The sequence below is a fragment of the Panthera tigris genome, chromosome A3 (assembly GCF_018350195.1).
Source record: "Panthera tigris isolate Pti1 chromosome A3, P.tigris_Pti1_mat1.1, whole genome shotgun sequence".
NCBI lineage: Eukaryota > Metazoa > Chordata > Mammalia > Carnivora > Felidae > Panthera > Panthera tigris.
The window spans coordinates 92363449-92380268 of record NC_056662.1 but is presented as its reverse complement, the minus strand read 5'-3'; the positions used below and the strand labels follow the sequence as shown (position 1 = coordinate 92380268).

The window sequence follows — 16820 nt, the reverse complement described above, 5'->3', positions numbered from 1 at the left end:
AATTTGTTCAGAATAATAAAACTGTAGGAAAACTTGATGTTAAATATTAAGGAATTTATTAATTATACAGTTTTACTACTACATGATAGAAAACTATGCAATCATTAAATAAATATACAGAATTGTGAAATAGCAAAAAAAGCTTTACAATTTATACACAGTATGATTTCAAATATATAAATATTATCACTGAGCAGAGCAATTCTAGATAATTTCTGAATTGTCCTACATGCAGTTTCCACATCTTTAATGTGCTTCAACCATTTATATATTAATAATACTCATTCATTATAATATTATTAAGATATAGCAGTTAATAATAGCTGACATTTTTGGGGTGCCTGGGTGGCTCAGTCACTTAAGCGATGCACTCTTGGTTTTGGCTCAGGTCGTGATCTCGCGGTTTCATGAATTCAAATCCCACATCAGGTGCTGTGCTGGCAGCAGAGAGCCTGCTTGGGATTCTCCGTCTCCTCTCCCCCACTTGTGCTGTCTTTGTCTCTCTCAAAATAAATTAAAAAACCTAAAAAAAAAAAAGCTAACATTTTTTGAGTACTTGCTATGTACCGGGCTCTCTTCTAAGTGCTTTACATGTATTAACTCATTTAGTATGAATTGAGCTGTTGATATTGCTAAGCATATATAAGAATCTTTCTCTTTTGAGTTTCTCACGTAGTAAAAGCTTCCTAAAAGGAATTTTTTACTTATAACTGACTCTAAATCTTCTCATGAGTTTTGGAGACATGTGACTGGATGGGAATGAAATGAAACTGCCAGACTGAGACAGGTCAGGAGTGTCCGTTGACTTAGTTGACTTCCTGTATGGTGGAGGGCGATTTCATGCAGATTGCAGCTGAAGTTTTAGCTGGCAAGAATCAAGTTCTTAATAAATAATCTAGTTTCAGTGTCACCTGTGGCCTGGACTGCTTCTGCTTATTTGAAAATGTGGGCCTCAATCATGGAAATTCTTTAGACAGTGGAAGCCAGGAGAAAACATTTGACTTGGCAGTTTATCTTTAAGAATCCGTACTTTATGGGAATGGGCAGACATGAGAATAAGAATGCTTTTGTTAAAAAGGGTAGATTTCTGTACCCTAAGACATTTTAAGAGATTGGACAAAACTTTGAAGTACTTGAAGGTAGAAGGCACTTTAGGACATAATGGGAAGATAAGAAAGCAGTTGTAAAGTATTTAATTTTGGATAAAGAGAATATTTTTGCTTTTTAAGTATTCTAAGAGATTATTCCAAGAGACATGAATTAAATAATCTGTTACTGTCAGTGTAACATGCATCATGAATGTAATACAGATGGTTATGGCTTAGGGACGGCTGGAACAGTAGAAAGCCTGACATATCATAAAACCAATATATGAAATGAGTCTCCTAATCACCTCGGTTCATAGCACAGTATATAAAGGAGTCTATTATTCTGTAGCACCTTCATCCTGACAATCCAACTGTAAGTGATTTAAATTGTTTATTCCCCACGTCATCATCCTCCTCCTGCCTGACTGTTGATTTGGTCATCAGCATCTTTTCCATAGGAATTATCAGGAAAAGAGAAAGACATTGACATTGAAACCAGACATAGAGGTATTTGTTTTCTTATGGATGATGAAAGCAATGTGTACCTTGAGGGGTGATCAAATCATTCCAATTTGCATAGACCCCAACTAGATTTAGCCCCCTTAGTCTCAGGCAAAGTCAGGAATTGTGGGAGCCCCCTTAGTCTCAGGCAAAATGGGATTTTTGATCATCCTTACGGTATGTTCTGTATAATACCTTCCACACAGAGAATTATATCTAGAGTGATGGGTGACAAATGTGAAGAGGCTTTGACAAACTGGAAGGTAGTCTCACAAGTCTAGAAACATTAAGCTGATGTCTGACTTGAAACATCTGAAGAAATTTCATATCAAAGAGGAGGAAACCAGTCTGTCACTACAGCAGAGAACTCAGTGAAAGGACAGTGGGCTAGATTTTTGGCTTAAGATAATGAAGATCATTCAGAACCCCCAATATGCCTACCACCTACTACCCTTAAGCTTCAGAGCTCAGCTGGAAATCTTCCTATAATGAAGGTGAAATTCCTAAGCACAGATTAAATATATGTCAGGGGAGTTGTATAGATGATATCAGAATTGATACTTAGATCCCAAGATCCTCCCTAACTCTGACATTCTATAATTCTGTGAAGAGACCAGGAAAAAAAAAGAGTAAAATGGAAGCATTTTCTTCCTTCACATTTAAACTGACTCTTTATTGGGATGACACTTTACTTATTTTTAATTCATTGAAAAATATTAATTTTACTTCTTTTATGATCAGACAAAAGGAAATGAAATTTCACCAAATTCAGTTTTAGATCCTATAGGCTCAATTGAGACTATGCTGTTGCCTCTTGATCCCTGGGTTTATTTATATTTATTTCCATGGTGAACTCTTCTCTCTACCTAATTAGTATCATATCTTCCTTTTTCTGTACTGTCCTTCCTTTTCTGTACTGTACTTCCTTTTTCTGTCCTTTCTGTAAAGGACAATAAAGTACTGTCCTTTATTGAACAAGTTGTCCAACATTCCAAGGATCATATCATGTATTGCTTTACAGAGACTTTTAGGATATAACAAGAATTCCCATATTTCTTGCTCTTTTTATTTCAACATACTTACCTCTTTATCTTCTTAGCACTTCTTTCCATTTTAGAAGAGAAAATGATTTCCCTTTTTCAGGCTGGCATTTCTTCTTTTCACCCCTAACCAAGTACCTAAAAAAAACTTGACCAAAATTTACACTAATTTCTTGCATCTGAAGTATCTCTGCCTATAGAATATTTCACTCTGCCTTCAGTATGCTAAACTATTTTCGCATAGAGTAAAAAGGGTTCTATTTGATCCCACTGTTGTATCTACCTATGATATTTTTTTATACTCCTTTCACTAAAAAGCATATTGAATGAGAAGTTTACACTTTAAGAAATGCAAAGTCAAAAAAGATAAGATTATTGTGTATTTTGGTTCCTCTTTCCCTTTAAGTCTATAATGTCTGTTTTTATAGTTCTGTTAGTAAGCAAGATATATGATACATTCATAGACAATTTCCATTTAAGGTTTGTTTTTTGTTTTGTTTTGTTTTGTTTTTGTTTTGTTTTTGTTTTGTTTTGTTTTTGAGAGAGAGAGAGAGAGAGAGAGAGAGAGAGAGAGAAAGCCTGAGTAGGGGAGAAGAGTAGAGAAAGAAAGGGGTGGAGGGAGAGAGAGAGAATCTTAAGCAGACTCCATGCTCAGAGCTGAGCCCGATGTAGGGCTCAATCTCACTACCTTGAGATCATGATCTGAGCTGAAATCAAGAGTTAGACTCTTAACAGACTGAGCCTCCCAAATGCCCCCCATTTATGGTTCTTGTTTAAATATGTGAAAGATGTTTTTCTTCCTTTTCTTAAATAGTTGGAGATATATGTTGTATAATAAAAAAGGAGGAAAGTAAAGTGGGAAGGTCAAAGAAATTGAAATAGTTAATGGAAAACATGAACTGTGAATGAAGGCAGGGCTTTAGAATACACTTCCATTTTCTGAAGAACATTGTTATCTTGCTTAAAAACAAACACTATGATAGCATTATTTTTCTTCAAGAATATTCTCATGGCTCCTCAAATCCCTATATGCTGCACAATAAAAATTTGTGGAATACGTGTTGAATATACCTATACCAGTTCTTACCTCCAGGCAACAACTTTTGTTGTTTTAAACACATTGTTTTACTACTTTTTAATTATTTTATTCCTTTTTGGCTTAAATTAATAACTTTATTTAAATGTTCAAGTGTATCCTCAGAGTTTTATAATGTTCTTACCAAATTCTTTCATAAAATGGGACATTTGTTAAATCACTGATCTCAGGTAAAGTCTTATAAGTAAGGCCAATATGAAATTGAATAAATGTTCAATTGGTTTTACTTCTTGGGTATTTTATCTGTTAATGGAAAATATCTTAAGACATAACTTTACCTTCACAATATCTTAATGCCATAGTTGGAGTGGTAATATCTCTAGCTCTACTCAATAATGTTGAATAGACAGAAATTAAAAAAAGAAATCAAACATTGAGTAAGCAAAAGTGGAGTTGAAGAAGCTAACCGTGTTTTACATGTCTAATTTTGACTAGAGAAGATAAATAATAGTTGAAAATAAAAATTTTATGATGCTAAGAATTATGAAACAACATATGGCAATAAAATGTTTTGGAGGGAGGTATCTAAGATATTTTCTCTTCTACCTCTCTGATTATTATCACTTAAAAAATTCTATTTTCTGCCACAGATTACTGTGTTTAACATTATTACCATTTATACTTGGGAATATAGAAAGACCAGACTCCTCCCTCCCTTAACCTTGGGCATGGCCATGGGACTTGATCTGACCAATAAAATATGGACAGAAGTAACTTGTTGAATTGATCATTTATAATTGGTGCACAATTCTCCAAATTCTTTTCCCCTGGATGATTTGACTATCAATATCCTACGTGAGTTAACTTCTGTTAGCGTGACTCCCGAAGTGAGGAAGACAAGGAGCAGAAAGCCCTATTGATATGCATGGAAATGTACCATGACTTAGAAATAAATTATTTTTTAAGTTACTGATATTTGGGGTTTATTTTTTACTGAACCATAACCCTACCTATCCTTACTGATATATCATAGGGAGATCATGACTGACCTAGAATAAGAATAAATATCACACAGAGATAACATCTGAGAATTTTTGTCTATGTTTTTTTGAGAGATGGCAAGCAAATTTTTGTTGTGTGATTATGTGATGGGTAGTTCCATCAAGTTACATGAAAGAATGTTATTGTTTGTCTATTATAGTTTAGAAATTTAAGGTAGAATGATATCTATGGATGCTGAATAGACAAAGGAGTACATGGTACTGAATTATCTGTTGTAAACATTGCACCAATGTTACCCCAACATGCAATCTTTTATGGAAGCCTAGAACGACATTTTCCAGGACTCCCTTATATTTATGGGTCTAGTTGGGAGTTTATCAGTGAAGAGTATCCCTGTAAAATTTCAAAAGTGTAAGAGAAGGGAAAGCATTATATTCTAGTAACAATTGCCGGCAGATACCTAAAAAGACATAAAGTTTTTGAAAATGTCTAGCTGAGGTTGGTAGCAGTGGACCTATGTGAGACTCTCAAGTTTCATTGTGTCTACTGCATGAACACCTGTGAATCACTCATTTGTAGCTGTGGCTTTCTGGAATCCTTCAAACTGCTATATACCTAATAACATCATTTAAAAATACATAATGCAAAATTTGATATATCTGTAAGGAGAAATTGAAAAATCCACTACCCTAATGTGAGATCCAGACATCAATCTCTTAATAATAGAGGAGGCAGATAAAAATTCTGCAAGATGACAGGAATTTCACATCACAGGCTTCTCTCTAGATATAGAATGCTGCTCTACTCTGATCACAAATATATCAGACTAAATATCAGTATCAAAAATATAACTGTACTTTTACATTTTGGAAAAGATTATCTTTTTAAATGCATCAAGTATGCCATGCAATGACCAAATAGAAATATTAAATTTAAAGTCAAGAACAAGACAAACAAACTCATTATCCTAATTTTTATAGTATCAAATTTACCTGTGTTTGTGTTTTTAGTTTCAAAATTTTATCTTCTTGGCCTTTTGGTAATACACATATACTCTAAAGGTTATATTAACTAATGTGACCCTTCAGTTATTATATATTATAATATATTTAATATATTGTATATATATCTGATTAATATATAATATTAACTATAATTAAATTATATATAAATTAAATATAACTAAATATATTAATTATAAATATAAATTATAGTTAATGTTCTATATTAATCAGATATATAAACATCTTATTAATAAACCCATTCTTGCCCCACATCATGACCTTCTTTTTTTTCTGTCTTCTTTATATAATATGTGTAAAGACCATACTGTAGCTTAGACTTTATTATAAAGAAGTGAACAATACAATATATATATTTTCTAATGTTAAGCAACCCCCTCTTGGATACATCTTTTAGCTCCTGAATTATTGTTTTATAGTGTTTGATTTTTTTGAACTCTATAATAACTTAACAAAGATTATTATGAAATATTTCAGAAATACAAAAAGTACAGAGTAATATGCCCACTAATAACCTCAAGAGAAAAAAATATAGTAAATAGTTGAAGGCCTCATTGTGTCCCTTTCCAGTTTCCATAAACCCATGTCAGCCTGAATTGCATGTTTACATGCATTTATTGGCCTTGATACTAAACATATATTTCTAATAATTATGGTATTGTGTTGGATGTTTTAAATTTTATATTAATAGTACCATACTGGATATACATGCTCTGTATCATTTTTTGACCCAATTTCCCTTTTAATGTATAAAGCTTGAGCTGATTTATTTTTACTTCTTTCCAAATTTTCATTGAATACACTATAGTTTATTAAGTCATTCTCCTATGAATGGACAATAATTTCAGAGACTATTTTTTTGTTTTATTTATAGGAATTATCTCTTTTAAATCTGCCTCCTCCTTCTTCTTTTTCTCTTTAGTGCCCTTTCTTTATAGCTTGTTATACCTATCTGTGTTTCCTAAATTATTTTAAGGTTAGATAAATAAATAAAATAGGATTTTACCATGTCCTAGTTGTGTTTCCTATTTGCTAAACCTGTTCTCTCATGGAACTTTAGTTTGTATTGTTTATAAATTATAATCCTTTTTACCTGAGTGCTCATCTTTAATACAGCCCTCCACTCTTTCATGTGTGTGTGCCCATACACACGCACATGCATGCACACACACACACACACACACACACACACACACACACACACACTTGTTGGAGTCCTTTATCCACTACAGAGGGAGTCTGGTGTTTTGTATCTTTAGAAGCTAAGCTTTCAGTGGCTAATAGAATTTTTTTTCTAGTCCTTTCTTTCAACAATGCATCAATCCTTCAAAAATTTGTGCTTTACACAAGAGGCTCCTTTCCAGCTCCAGCATCTGGCAAACAGGGAAATCCTTTCCATGTGGAACTCATCAATATAGCGAATTGGGCCTATATGCAAATACAACATCTTGGTTTCAGATCCCACTTTTGTGCCTCCTTTGAGGTCTTTCTTTATTTCTGCCTCCCACCCCTCTGCAGGTCAGCTATTTGTTAAAAAATATATTAATAGTATATACATTTTTTATGGATTTTATAGGCAAATTTGGAATAATTGTAATTTATTACAATACCCATATTGTCTGAAAATTTTTTAAATATTTTATTATTTGTTTGATTCCATTCTGCTGATTTTTCAAGTTGTATAAATGGAATTCAGATTAGCAAATACATACTTTACCTTTTAGTTTTTCATTTGATTATGATTAAAAGTTGTATTTTTCTTTAAATCTCAGTGACAATGTTTTACTCCACCTTTGACCTACCTACAACTTAGCAAAAATACTCTTTTCCACAAAAATTAAACAATAATGTTTGAATATTATTTTAAAAAGCCAGCGTATATAAATGAAAAAAAGAATTTATGTTGGCTTTTTCATTCTCTTTCCTTATTTATACTAAAAATAGGATTTCAACTTAATACTATTCTGCTGCCATGTAACTTCTTACTTTTTTGAAGTTAACACATAATTAAAAATTATGTCCCACATCAATTGACATAGCTTTTCATCCACATTGCTAATGGATAGCTAGGAGTGCCCATCATATAGATTTATACTAATATTGAGAGTATAATAGTATAAACCCAAAACAAATCATATCTAATTTAGTTTTCACAACACCCCTCTGATGAAGACACAATGATTACTCCCATGTTAAAGGGGGAGAGACTGAATTTTACAGTGGTGAGGAACTTTCACAAGAAAATACTACTAGAAAATTTCAGAGTCCTGAAGTGAAACAGACTCTCTGATTCCAAAGCCCATATGCCTGATATTACTCTGTGCAGAGTCTTACCAACATTCATATAACTAATCCCCAATTCTTTAATATTTAAGTTTTCATTTTCATGGTTTCTTTTTTCTATTGTATATAATTATATGTTAACTGTTCCAAAGTATAAATGTAAACCACCTTTGTAAATATGCTCTTTGTCTCAGTATAAATTCTTAGAAGTGGAAGAGTTGGATTAAATGGCTATTTTTACTGCTTTTAATGCATTTTGGCATATTACCATCCATAAAACTTTTACTAATATGCACACTTACTTCAGTTTAAGAAAGTGCCTGTTTTCCTATGTTCATGCCAATATGAGTTATGAGCAGACTGTTTTTCTTTGCCAATCACCAATTACATTGTCAAAACCCAGAAATTATGAAATGCACTTTTTATTAAAAGGTTTTTTTTCATTATTGGTAAGGTTGACCATTACTTCAATTGTTCAGTTGCAATTTGTAAACTTTTTGTTGATGGATCAAGGGCACGGAAGGTTGGCCACGACACTGTAAATAGTTTGCCTTTAGGATGGACAATAAAGCATGTTTAGGCAAAGTCTATAGTTTTTAGACACGCAGACTGAAAAAACGGAAGAAGCTAATAGCTTTAATGTCACAACTTCCATCGAAGTGCCAGGAATGAAACCCAAATGATCACAAAGCCAATTCAGTACACTTCCCACTGTCCCACAACATCTTTGCATTTGGTGTTGATTGATGTTGACCACACTTTTGTAATTGAAAACTTTATAACTGAAAAATATTGAGAACAATAGTAATTCATCCTAACCTCCTGTGAAACAATTCTGAAAGTTCTAAGATATATCTTAAACTTAGTGTCTTACGACATATTTGGCATGATGAAATAAATTAGTTGTCAACTGTGGACCACTATAAGCTTTTAATAATTAAATGCTTCCTTTGTCACTAGGGAGAGAAAAATGCACTCTTTAAATCAAGAGGATAATTATTTTTCCTGACAAGACTTCACTGTGCTTGATTGAGATTTTAGGATGCATCTATATGAGTTGACAGTTTGCATTTGCTGTGTTTTCCCTTAGGTGAAATCTAAAAGCATTCATAAGTTTTAGTATTAATGAGAACAGATCCCATTAACCCTAAAAATGCCCTTTGGCTCAAAGGAATATTCCACCTGGAAAACTAATACAAAAATATTTTTCATCATGAAATGAAAATTTAGCTTTTCAAATGAGATATGTGTCTGTTTAATTTTAGACATAATAATTGGGGCGCCTGGGTGGCTCAGTCGGTTAAGCGCCCGACTTCGGCTCAGGTCATGATCTCACGGTCCGTGAGTTCGAGGTCCGTGAGTTCGAGCCCCGCATCGGGCTCTGTGCTGACAGCCCAGAACCTGGAACCTGCTTCGGATTCTGTGTCTCCCTCTCTCTCTGACCCTCCCCCATTCATGCTCTGTCTCTCTCTGTCTCAAAAATAAACATTAAAAAAAAAAATTTAATTTTAGACGTAATAACATAAATGAAATCAGCATCCCTTTTCATGGTAAAAACTATTTACCTTGACTTATATAGAGGGAGAAAGTGAGTCACTGTTCTTTGCATTAAGTTTACAGGAGTTAGTCTTTCTTAGATTTTTAAACTTGGGAGCTATGCAAAATTGTCAGAGAGTTAACTTCACTGAAGACTCTGCACTTAGAAGGCAAGGCAGCCCTTTTTTCAAGTATGTGACAAACTATTACAGAAAAGGGGAGCAGGGAGGCATTCTCTCCACATCTTCAGACAACACCATCACAGCGCATTGAAGACTGTGAAGAGCACCCTGCTAATCTGAGAATCCTGTGCACCTCTTTCTCCAGGAGGCTCAAAATTGCTTCTAATGGAGAGAAGGTCCTCTGTGAGCATTAACGGTAGTAACAAGTCACCTCGGTGTGAATCCAAAGACAGGAAATCTTACAGTAAACAACAAAGCAAAAAGATGGAGGTTGAATAGGAAAAAGAAGATGAATAATTGTCACCTACTGAGTGATTACTCACTCATTATTATTTGTGCGTCTCATGTTTTAGCTCTTGTAGTTTACGCAGCAAATCCTTGAAGTATAATTGCCATCTCTATTCTGCGAATGAATAAACTAAGACATAAAAAGTGATGACATATGTCCAAGGTTCCACATCAAGTGTGTGGTGACACTTGGCCATGAGGTTCCAGAGCAAGCACTCCTAGTGTTAATGCTGCTTGGTCTCTGCTGGGATCAAATGACAGTCCCACATTATGTCCACAAAAACACCAGTTAGGTTTCTTTATAGGCTCAAATTAGACACCCTTGGTGAATTCCCCAAAAATTGCTAGGTGAATCAGGTGGCATGAAGCCAGGACGTCAATTAAATAATTTAAGCATAAAAACCCGTGACACCTAATTTCTGATTTTCTTCTTTGCATGTTCCAAATGGATAAATTTCCCATCCATCTTGTCTACATGTTTATCCCTTTAAGTCCCCCAGTTGGGTAAAATTTCATGAAAAGCATTACTGCAATAAACATTTTCCTATTTAAAAAAAATGAAAACTAACGCACCTCAATATAAGAAAGTAGTGAGTGGGATAGAGAGCTTTTATAAAAAATTATTTGATCTGTGTTATAGTCAAAAAAGAAAGTAAAAACTTTCTGTTACTAAACTTACACACAATACCTGAGTGAATTCCAACCTGCTTTCCTTTATATGAAGTTTTTAGAAGGGTAAAGATGTATTTAAATTGTTGAATAAATAGAAAGTGAGACAAGGAGAAAATGAATTTTAAGACAATAATGGAAAAAGACTCCAATAAAGGAGGCTTAGGGCAATGGAAGAAGATATAGGATTATTTGTTTTTAATAATACCAGCACATGATGTGCAACTTAACAGGCGAAAATGATATCCAGTCACTTCTATTCCTGACTCAATCAGGCTGTTCTTTTAACGGACAATTAGAATATAGTCTCTTGTGTATTCTTCTTCAATTATATAGGAAAAAGATTACCTCTAAAAGGATTTTTATATCTTTATATAATTTATATATTAAAATATATATTTATTTAATACAATTAATAAATTAAACTTATTTAAAATGCAAATACAATTAATAAATACAATTTATTGTACAAATAAATACAAAATATAACACAATTAATAATACAATTCAATTAAATATATATATATATAAAGACGTGTAAATCTATGCATCCATACATATATATGTATATATCTATATGCAATATACAGCATAATAGGATATAATGTGTCTATGTGTGTGTGATTATATAAATGCCACTAGAAAACAAGCATAATTCACTAAAAAGGAGAATGTAAAGTGAGTGCAGCCTGGGGTATCTGGGTGGCTCATTTGGTTAAGTGTCCGACTTGATTTCAACTCAGGTCATGATGTCACAGTTTTGTGGGTTCGAGCCCACATGTGGGGCCGTATATGCTGACCTCATGGAGCCTACTTGGGATTTTCCCTCTCTCCCTCTCTCTCTGCCCCTCCCCTGCCCATGTTCTCTCTCTCTCAAAATAAATAACTAAACTTCAAAAATAAATAAAACGAGTAGAGGCTTCTGGTTCATTCTTATAATATAGTCAGTCAATCAATCTGTCTCTTCATGACTGAGCTCCTGCTATGTAGCAGGCTTATAGGACTGCTAATGAAGCATTTTATTAGGAGGAGGTTGAAACCTTTATTTCGTTAGGAAACAGTTCTTATTTTTAAAAAGGGGAGGAGAAAAGGAAAAAGAAAAGAGAGAAAGAATAAAACAGTGGAGCTGTATCCAAGTTTGCCTGGTAACACTGTGGTAGCCAGGGCCTTTTGTACTCTATTTTGAAGCATAGAGAAGAATGCAAAAAGAAAAGAGAATTCAGGTATCCTATTATCCCTATTACCTAGCCTAATAAACTATCAGGAGAATTTTTCTTTCCAGTTTTTCAGAGCCTTACCTAACAACGGAGCTCAGCTCCATTATTTAAGGTTCAAATTCTGTGACAAAGTAGTTGCTCTTTTTTTCTCTACTAAGTAGATTAGATCCAAGAAGCAGCTAGGAAAAGCATTACTGTACAAATTAACCAGGAATAAATACAAATTTTCAGTCTTGCTTGGAGAAAATAATAGCCCCCAAGGACCACACTGTCTTCATCATGTCAATAATGTATGTAAGTGAGGCTACATAGACGCTTGGGCAAGCTCAAGGAGAGCTCTGTCAAGGCAGGAGGGGGAGAGAGGCAGCAAATGATTGAGGTGGCCGCCTGGGAGTCCACGTTTGGTGAGGTGTGACATGATGGCAGGTAGGCACTCAGTGCTCACCAATGAGCCATGCAGCCCCTAATGAATGTGAGTCTGCACCCAGTCACATTCAGAGGTTCTCAAACGATTCTCCCTTCGCACAGAGCATTTTCCCTCGGTAGTTTAAAGAATAGCCTGATATGTCAGAAACCAGTCTCCTTAGTGAAAACTCAAACAGATTTTTAATGCTCCCTGAAAAAGTGATTTCCACATGTTTTACAGATTAGATGCATGTAGCAAGTATTTATTCGGCATCTGACACATTCTTCACGTAAAGGGACCCTGTGAGTTTTTGGCTCTTTAAGAGAACAAGCCATCTGTGAAATTCGTAAAGGATCTAGATTAATGCTGTCCACTAGATATATAATGGGAGGCATACATGTGAGCCGCATATAGAATTTAAAATTTACTGATAGCCACATTGAACACATTAGAAAAAGATAAAAATAACAAATATATTTTGCTTAACCCAATATATCTAAAATATTATATTTCAGTATGCAATCAGTAAAAGGATCATTGAGTTCTTTTACATTTTTTCATATTACATTTTTTAAATGGTTATTTATTTACTTTGAGAGAGAGACAGAGTGCACACATGTGAGGGGGGAGGGGCAGAGAGAGTGGGAGAGAAAATCCCAAGCACACTCGGTGCTATCGGGGCAGAGCCCACACGGGGCTGGATCCCGTGAACCGTGAGATCATGACCTGAGCCAAAATCAAGAGTCACATGTTTAACCAACTGAGCCACCCAGGTGCACTTCCTATTACATTTTTGAACTCTAGTATGCATATTTTCCACTTTCAGCACATTTCAATTCAGAATGTACATGTTTCAAGCCATCACTAGCCATATGTGCCCTGGGGCCGCAGTACTTACCAACACACCTCACGATTCCAGGTTCAGAGAAACATTGTGTGGATATATACAAATCAGTTTTGTTAAAATTTCACATGGCCCTTGGACCTCAAATTAAGATTTCCTGTTTGAATAACTACTGTTCTTTTTGAAAGATATTTCTGTCAGAAATTGAAGAAATGTCTTTAAGAAGGCATGGTAAAATGGTAAAATTCTTCCCAAGTATACACAGCCATAAAAAACTGAAGGCAGACAGTATTAAGGATTCCTGCTATTAGACTGTTACCCTTTGCTTCCTACTTTGTGTTCCCTCATTGAATTAAGACTGTAGAAAATCCTTGATAGGAGTTCACTCACAGCTTCTGTATTGCCACAACTATCTACCCAAACATTGCTGTTTTCTAAACCATTAATTGTGGATGTTTTGTTGTCCACTTTTTTCTAATTCCACACCAATCCTTCCCTCCTCTCCTGTGTTGTTCTTTCTGTGTCTGCCTGATTCCTGTGTTACAGCAGGTGCAGCTAGTTGATGCTTTGCTTCATTTCCATTATTCAAATACAAAACAATAACCATTTACAAGAGTAGTTCTCATATATTTCTTAATTCATCTTCTACCATTATTTGAAGACATGCCAGAAAATATTTATTTTGCCAGACATCCAAGCTCTTCTCAGAATGTCTTTGCCAGGCTAAAATCAATAGCAATCAAAGGAATAGCTAATTACACGTGTTCGTGAGCTACCAGTTAGAAAGGTAGATTCTATAAAGTTAAGTGGTCGCATACCATGGAGCCATGGACTTGAGCACCAAGTTGTAAAAAATGGCTAACAAAAATCATCTGTATTGAGTGCAAAGGATGCTCAGATTACATAAATTAAGGCAAAATCTTCCATCAAAAGAAGAATTACAACTCTTTTCTATTGTTAATAAATTTGAGTATGCCTGGGTGGCTCAAGTTAACTGTCCCACTTTGGCTCGGGCCACGATCTCACTGTTCATGAGTTTGAACCCCTCATCGCGCTCTATTCTGACAGCTTGGAGCCTGGAGCCTGCTTCGGATTCTGTGTCTCCTTCTCTCTCTGCCCCTCTCCTGCTCACACTTTATGTGTCTCTCTCAAAAATAAATAAACATTAAAAATATTTAAAAATAAAAATAATAATAAATTTAGCAGTTTTTCACAGCACTAAAAGCTTCATGATATGAACTCTATTTGAATAAATATTTAGAAATCCTCATTATTAAAAAAGTAAAAATTGAAAAAGTTAAAAACCTTTTCTGTTCATAAGTAGATTAATCTTTCCTTTTTTTTTTTTTTTGCACATTTGGCACTGTTTCCAGTGTATGATCCTTACAAATCACCCCAATTCATAGCAGTGCTCTTTTTAAAATTTATATTTCTATTTTTGAAATTTCTCAATTGAGTCCAAGGGAGAGCTTTAACTGAATCTTTCAATACTTGCAAATCACTTTTGCTGCAATTAACATTTGCAGCAGTACAATGGAATAACTAGATGGAATCTGGGAGAAAAATAAAATAAAAAAGAATCCAAGAGTAGGTGGGAAAGTACTGAAGCCAGGGGAGAAAAACTTGTCTGAGTGAGAACGCAAACCCAAATTAATAGAGCCTGGGTAACAGGATAGAGAGGCAATGGCATAGTGTACATGACAGATCTTTTCTAATCACATGAAAACAAACCCCTCAGAGTCCATAGAGAAACAGTGTGCCATTAATTCTGCTCTGCTCTCTTGCACACTAACAGTTCCTGTCCTAATTAAATGTGCTCCTGGAACATATGTTTTATTGTCTAAGCTGTGCCATTAGATTTGATATACTTGTGAGTCTTGTCATCTGGGATGGGAAATCCCTCTTGGAGGCTTTATCTATATCAATGTCTTCCCTGAGCAGAGGTGTTTGAGTGTCATATCATATTGGCAACAAACAGCAGGTGTAAACATAAGAACCAAAAACGTCGAAACCATTCCTTTGAACTTTATATGCTTGTAGATTTCATGGAAAAGGAATTAGATGTGTAGGGAAAAAATAGCTTAAGTCCACCTCTCCTTACATTGATACAGCATTGTTATTTTTCTCTGGGAAAGTTTTATAGTTTTTAAAAGGGGAAAATTTTTATTAATGATAACGAAGCAGATATTATCAGCTAATTACTACCTTCATTATTTATTTAAATTGGTTTGTCAGAAAAACTGGCTCCCTCTAAATTCTTTTTTCTGTGTAGAGTAAGGTATTGCTTGAGTAAGTCATTGGCAAGAAAGCAGAATGAAGGAAAGAGAGAAGAGTTTTAATTCGCTATACTGTTGTAATCAAAGTTACTTAACTGGGCACCAGAACTTCCTTAAGGCTGATTGAACTGCATGGAGATTTGAATTGGTTCTACCACTCTAAAATAGAATGTCTCCATAGGGTAAAATACCAAAATATTGGTGAAACACTTGTTTTAGTTACTGAAATCTCTGGGTTCTACCATATAGAAATCTCTGGCTTTTAAGGAAACTAAATGGGAAATGTAGTAACTACAGAAAGAGTCGTAATTCTAGTTCAAGCCTAAAGCTTCAGAAACTTCCAGTCCTAATTTTCAAAGACCCTCAGTTGGAACAGGGCCCTCTATTTCACAGGATTCCTTCTACTTCAGTATCTTGGTTTGGTTTGCCTTTTCATTTCTAAAAGTTAAAGCAGGATGAATGCATCTGGTGCTGTGTCTCTAATATCTCTGCTATGCTTCGCACATTACCAAAGGCTAACAGAGTAATCTCGATCCGAAAATGTTTTCAAGCTTTAAGTAGAAATCAAGCCTGTTGAAAATACAAAGTATCTGAAGAGTTTTCATAAATATCCTCATCAAAATTAGACATGAAACCCTTCACTATTTTAGTGCTATTCCCTGTCTTTAGATTCTTAACCATCACAGATTAATATGGACAACAAGATCTTATACCTCTAGGGGAGAAGTGTCCAAGGACATAGTGTTTGAAGGTTATTTCTAGAAGTAGGGTTTAAGAGAAAAAGAAATATACACTGAAAGAAGAGGTTAAATATATACTATTAGCTGAGAAAGTCTGACTATAGATTTTTAAAGACAACATTTTTAATATTGTTTAAACAACTCCAAGCAGATGGCCGACTGTAGATTAAAGGTGACATACTGAATGGGCTGCAGCAGTGATGGAATTTGAAAATCTTTGATCTTAAATTTTTTTGGCAGGAGGATAATCTTTGAAACACAATACTAGGACAGTAAAAGCAATGTTTTCAGGCTATTGCCTTCTCTTTCCAAGCACATATACAAATTTTATGAGAACTCTGATGACAACTAAGGTTTCAGTTCTCTGAAGTACTCTTGTTTATATCATTCACTGCTTTTGTCATGAAATCAACACAGGTATACTGTACCAAATTACAAAATATAGATAAGAAAAAAAAGGAAAAGATAATATGATTTTGGGGTTTTTGTTTTGATTTGTTTCATTTTACTATTTTTTCAGTTAATGTTTCTTTGTTGGTTACTTTGCTCTTTGAGTATTTTTACTCCATGAATATGGTATCTTTCCTAGTTTTTTACTCTATGCCTATTATTATCTCTTCCTGTTTGTGTTGCTGTTCTTTCTTGCTAAAACGAATAGGTTTGGTCTTTCAGGTCTATAAATTCATTTCC

The 16820-nt window shown here is 34.4% G+C and overlaps 1 protein-coding gene across 1 annotated transcript in view; it reads left to right on the top strand.

Moving 5' to 3' along the window:
• Positions 1-16820, top strand: part of LRRTM4 (leucine rich repeat transmembrane neuronal 4) — a 699335-nt gene that overhangs the window by 331119 nt on the left and 351396 nt on the right. The gene's annotated exons all lie outside the window — the stretch shown is intronic.